Genomic DNA, 6,383 nt, shown 5'->3' with positions numbered 1-6,383 from the left:
ACACAGTAGAGCTGTATATGTGTAATGTACATGTAGCTGAGCTGTATGTGTACACAGTAGAGCTGTATATGTGTAATGTGCATGTAGCTGAGCTCTATGTGTACACAGTAGAGCTGTATATGTGTAATGTACATGTAGCTGAACTGTATGTGTACACAGTAGAGCTGTATATGTGTAATGTACATGTAGCTGAGCTGTATGTGAACACAGTAGAGCTGTATATGTGTAATGTGCATGTAGCTGAGCTGTATGTGTACACAGTAGAGCTGTATATGTGTAATGTGCATGTAGCTGAGCTGTATGTGTACACAGTAGAGCTGTATATGTGTAATGTACATGTAGCTGAGCTGTATGTGTACACAGTAGAGCTGTATATGTGTAATGTACATGTAGCTGAGCTGTATGTGTACACAGTAGAGCTGTATATGTGTAATGTACATGTAGCTGAGCTGTATGTGTGTAATGTACATGTAGCTGAGCTGTATGTGTACACAGTAGAGCTGTATATGTGTAATGTACATGTAGCTGAGCTGTATGTGTACACAGAGCTGTATATGTGTAATGTACATGTAGCTGAGCTGTATGTGTACACAGTAGAGCTGTATATGTGTAATGTACATGTAGCTGAGCTGTATGTACACAGTAGAGCTGTATATGTGTAATGTGCATGGAGCTGAGCTGTATGTGTGCACAGTAGAGCTGTATATGTGTAATGTACATGTAGCTGAGCTGTATGTGTACACAGTAGAGCTGTATATGTGTAATGTGCATGTAGCTGAGCTGTATGTGTACACAGTAGAGCTGTATATGTGTAATGTGCATGTAGCTGAGCTGTATGTGTACACAGTAGAGCTGTATATGTGTAATGTGCATGTAGCTGAGCTGTATGTGTACACAGTAGAGCTGTATATGTGTAATGTACATGTAGCTGAGCTGTATGTGTACACGGTAGAGCTGTATATGTGTAATGTGCATGTAGCTGAGCTGTATGTGTACACAGTAGAGCTGTATATGTGTAATGTACATGTAGCTGAGCTGTATGTGTACACAGTAGAGCTGTATATGTGTAATGTGCATGTAGCGGAGCTGTATGTGTACACAGTAGAGCTGTATATGTGTAATGTACATGTAGCTGAGCTGTATGTGTACACAGTAGAGCTGTATATGTGTAATGTACATGTAGCTGAGCTGTATGTGTACACAGTAGAGCTGTATATGTGTAATGTGCATGTAGCTGAGCTGTATGTGTACACAGTAGAGCTGTATATGTGTAATGTACATGTAGCTGAGCTGTATGTGTACACAGTAGAGCTGTATATGTGTAATGTACATGTAGCTGAGCTGTATGTTTACACAGTAGTGCTGTATATGTGTAATGTACATGTAGCTGAGCTGTATGTGTACACAGTAGAGCTGTATATGTGTAATGTACATGGAGCTGAGCTGTATGTGTACACAGTAGAGCTGTATATGTGTAATGTACATGTAGCTGAGCTGTATGTGTACACAGTAGAGCTGTATATGTGTAATGTACATGTAGCTGAGCTGTATGTGTACACAGTAGAGCTGTATATGTGTAATGTACATGTAGCTGAGCTGTATGTGTACACAGTAGAGCTGTATATGTGTAATGTGCATGTAGCTGAGCTGTATGTGTACACAGTAGAGCTGTATATGTGTAACTTGCTCTTTGATAACTTTTTATTCATACATATAATTTATATAATGTTATATTTTAGTAGTTCGGATATTTCCACATGTGGCGATACCAAATATGTTTATTTCTTTGTTAACGTAATTTTATTGAAAAAGGGGATGAATTAAACTTACAAGGGGAGGAGCCTATTCACTTATTTTTTGTCTTTTTGTTCACTATTTTTCACTCCCCAGCATTGATCAGTGTTATCTGTGCTCTGCTTATATATCCTGCCTGTATTCTCAGAGCGCTGATCTGATGACTCGGAGACAGGTATGGACCCTCCGACCTTCTTCTTAACTGATCGGTGTCACATATAATGGATGAAATGTCTATAATGCATTGGTGTAATTCAGTATCATCATCTCTAAGGAATTTGTTCCCTTTTGATCCAGAAGTATGTGGAGACCCCAAGTCTAAGAACCGCTATATAGGTGGGAATAGTTATGGTCGGGGGTGGATGACACAGCTGTACTATACAATATAACACCATCTCCAGCCAAAAAGGTACCAGAGTAATCCCGTTTACAGAAGGAAGGACTCAAGGGGGCTGCCCCTCTAATAATACCATATCTAACAACTATTCACAGTATGTTTTATGGGCACATCCATGGCCCCAATCTTATATTGCTGGATTCTCCATCACAATACCTTCAAAATGAGTCCTCACGGACTTCCAGTTCCAACGCGGGCATGTGAGGAGCGTGGAGACGGACCTCATACCCGTACTGTACCGGCCGCCACAGGGGGGTACTTACCCCAGAATGCTGCATGGAGTCCCGGCAGGCAGAAGAGGGCCCGGCAGTTCCCAGAGGCCTCTTCACCTTGCTATATGGTGCCACCATCTTGTGAAACGCACAGCGCTGTAGCCGGCCAGTCAGTCAGCGCACCGCCCGCTCACCCTCTAGGTACCGGGTCAGCATCGGGAGGCGACAGGGGCAATATCCCCTCTTCACAGACAAGCAGCCCCATAGAGCATAAGGGCTGCTGACATATCACTGCTCAGGCCACGCTACAGCCAGGAGCATGCATCATCTCTCGGGGGACCTTTCACGTGGATGGCAGACGGTCAGCCCGCACTGCCACTTCCAGATAGAGACCCTGCAGGTCCTAGAAAGCAGAGGGGGCAGAATATCATATTGCCAGGCAGCCCCATAACGCATAAGGGGCCACCATCACTTGTCGCTGCGGCCTGCACCGGTTACCACCTATCAGGGACTCTGCCCTTTGTGCCACCCAGCCACTAGAAAAGCCGAGATAGTGGGGTTACCGTCTGCAGGGATTATCTACCCCCCACCAACCTAACTCCGTGATGAGAGATCTCTGTGCCAGCCGTGATAAAGTACTTCCTCTACCTAAGGATGGTCCATGGTCCTAAGGAGGGCCTGCTTTTCCTGCCAAACAACCTTTTCACTCAGCTGGAGTTTCCTGTTTCTCTCATGGAAATAAGGGGTCTCAATGCTCGGGCTCTTCCACTGCAGCACTCCCCTCCATTCCTGCTCCGGCCTCAAGTCCTGTGCCAGCACAGCCTGTGCAAAATCTGGCAGTAGTCATGGACGTTTGGATCAGCCAGCTCCTGTTCTCACCTGAGAAAGGTACATAACCATCAGCTGCTCCTCTCTCTCTGCCCCCTTGGCAGTCGTTCCAGATGTTTCTCTGTCCACCCCCATGGACCTCCAGACACTAGCAGCAGCCTTGGTCAAGTTGATCATCCCTACTCTTTAACAGATGCTCGAAAACACTATGTGTTCTACTCTACATTAACACTTATTCAGACTGATCTGGGCGCCCATGTCGGGCTGCTGGCCGAGGCGGAACAGAGAATTATCGCTTTGGAAAATGAGAATTGTGGCCTTGCTACCCGAATTTGCCAGACAGAAACTGATCTTTACTGGATCAGCGAACAACTTGAAGACCTGGAACAATCCCGCTGGAACAATCTATGTCTAGTAGGGGTCAGTGGATCTCTTCTTCAGCCTTACCTGCAAGACTTTTGTGAGAGCGACCTGCCCAAAGCTCTGGGCCTCTAGTATAAATGTAGTGTTAAAAAGGCACACAAACTGGGTTAGGCCCCCCGCTGCTAGCTCTCAGTCTCGCCATAGTGATGTGACCCGTCCGAGGCAAGTCATCCTGAAGCTGCTTGATTACAGTGACAAGGTGGAGATCCTGAGGGCTTACCGCAGGCATACATCCCCCATTTCACAACAAGAGAGTGCTGATCTTTGAAGATTTCTTGGCTGAAGTTGCCAAGTGCAGGTGAACTCATAGAAAGATATGTACCGGGCTGTTCAAGGCAAAGAGTTGCTTTCCACTCTAGTATCCTGCCATCCTGAAGGTGTTTCACTTTGATGGGACTTTCTCCTTTTACCCGACACCAGCAGCTGCAGATGCGGCATTCCAGGATCTCATGATGGAGCCGAATCGACCTACTTGTTGCTTCCTATCACTGAGGGGTCGGGGCGACAATGCTTCTCGTCCATCTAGACACAGAAAGCCGCACACGATCACCTAATGAATCCAGGAAATGCTGAAAGTCAGCTGGGGGGCGCAGCAGATTGATCTTTGCACTCATCATGTTGTTTACTCTCTTGTGGGGGATTTGGGTCCACCTATAGTTCTTGTTAGCATGGCGTTAGGGGGCATGGAGTCCTGTGTTTCTGGGGTTAAGTGGTCATTTAGCAGCATTTTTAGCGGCATTTAGAGCCTTCCTGTTTTTTTTACTATGGCCTTAATAGGTCGCGCCCTGGTCAGCCAAAGGTGCGTGGGTAGGGCTCTGATTTCCACATGTGCCAGAAAAAGTCCATCACCCGATTGCCAGCTGCCTTTATTCCATGCCAGGCACTGTTGTATTGCAGGGTTTGTCTAGTTTCATATTATGCGCATGGTTCTCTGGATTGGTCTTTCTTCCCTTTCCCCATTATTCTTCACTCCATCTGGTATTGACTGCTCTGTCTCTCTCTCTCTATCTCCTGACCAGTGTAGTGCCTTTCCCCCCCCCCCCTTGCCCCCGGAGGGGGTTCTACATATGTGTAGGGCAGTTACTTGGAATGTTGAGGGGCTACAGTCCCCTCAGAAGCGAATTAAAATTCTGCGTTTTCTGAAACTTTAGCGACCTGACATAGTCCTCCTCCAGGAGAAACATCTTGCGGAAAATGACTTTAAGAGAATGCAGAAGCTGTGGGTAGGCAGGGTCCTGGGAGACACCACGATTGATGGCAAATCTGGAGTGTTAACTCTCCCATGAGAGGGATTCTTAGCCACGCTTATCTCAAGTGCAGTTAGAACATAATGGCAATGCATATAGTATTTACAATGTTTATGCACCAAATGGAAACAATAATTCCCTTTTTTTTTTTTTTTCAAATCTTTATTTAGTTTTTTCAACCAATATAAGACAAAGTTGTGAAGCATAAATTGACAAAGCTGTAAATCAACATTGCTTGAGCATGAATCGAAAAAGTCAATACCTTCAAAGATACAATGAACTCCTGTTCACAATCTAAGGCAACTAAAGGTGCTGTCATATGGGTATACATTTCTTAATATGAATTAGAAGTAATCTGTCTAGCGTTACCTCAAACTGCGTCAAAGGGCAGCGGTAAAAAGACGTTCCGTGTATCTTTCACTTATCGAATTAAATCAACAAACTATTGAAAGTCATTTGTATCTAAATTGCTAAGGTAAACAATTAGCGAGTAAGAAAGAAAAAGAAGAGAGGTAAAGTGAAAGGCATAGGAGAACGAGGAGGAGATGAGAGAAAAGTGGGGGAAAGGGGGGGGTGAAGGGTAGGTCAATGGACTATGTCATGGGTCTACTGATTACACTGGGATACTGAGGTGTCACCAGCTCCTGCTGTGTCAATATTTGCCTGTATTGTCTCCTTGAAGTGAATCCAAGGGTACCACGTTTTAAAGTATTTGTCGTATGAGCGGATACTCCAGCTAGATAGTTCTTCTAATCTACAAATACTGGCTACCTTTGCTAGCCATTCTTGCAAAGTTGGGGGATTAGGCTGTCTCCAGTGGAGAGGTATTAATAATTTTGCCGCTGCCAACAGATGAGCCAGAAGTGAGTGTTTGTGCAGGGTATTTCCCCCATGGGGTAAGCCCAAGAGCACTAGCTGTGGGGTCAAGTGTACTTTTCTGCCTAGAATCAAGTCTATGTGTTGTCCCACTGCCTTCCAATAATCAGTGATTGACGGGCAAGTCCACCACAAGTGTGATAGAGAGCCAGTTTGCTTACAGCCTCTCCAGCATTCACTCGTAGGGGAGAGGCCCCAATTATATAATCGTTCAGGGGTCCTATACCATCTTGAGATGAGCTTAAAGTGGTTTTCTTGGAGTTTCACACATTTTGAAAAGCCATGGGAGTTTTTTAACACCACTGACTTTTCCTCCGTCGTCAGTGACAAACCCAATTCTTTCTCCCAGGACAATAGGTACAAAGGATAAGCATTTCCCCCTTCTCTATTGATATGGGAACGAATAAATGGGAGTCTAATTTTAGATTCCGCTGCTGACTGCGATGCTGTCTCCAACCAAGTGGGGTCTTTCCTGACGACGTACACCTTGAGCAATGCCCGGCACATGCCCTGTATAGCCTGTATGTGTAGGAAGTGTAGAGTTCTATTCGGTAGAAGGGAATGTAGTAACTCTTGAGTTGGGGGTGAGTTTTCCAGGCATATGTC

The sequence above is a fragment of the Hyla sarda genome, chromosome 1, assembly GCF_029499605.1.
Source record: "Hyla sarda isolate aHylSar1 chromosome 1, aHylSar1.hap1, whole genome shotgun sequence".
Classification (NCBI taxonomy): domain Eukaryota; kingdom Metazoa; phylum Chordata; class Amphibia; order Anura; family Hylidae; genus Hyla; species Hyla sarda.
The sequence above is the reverse complement of the archived record's forward strand: the minus strand, read 5'-3'. Positions refer to the sequence as shown.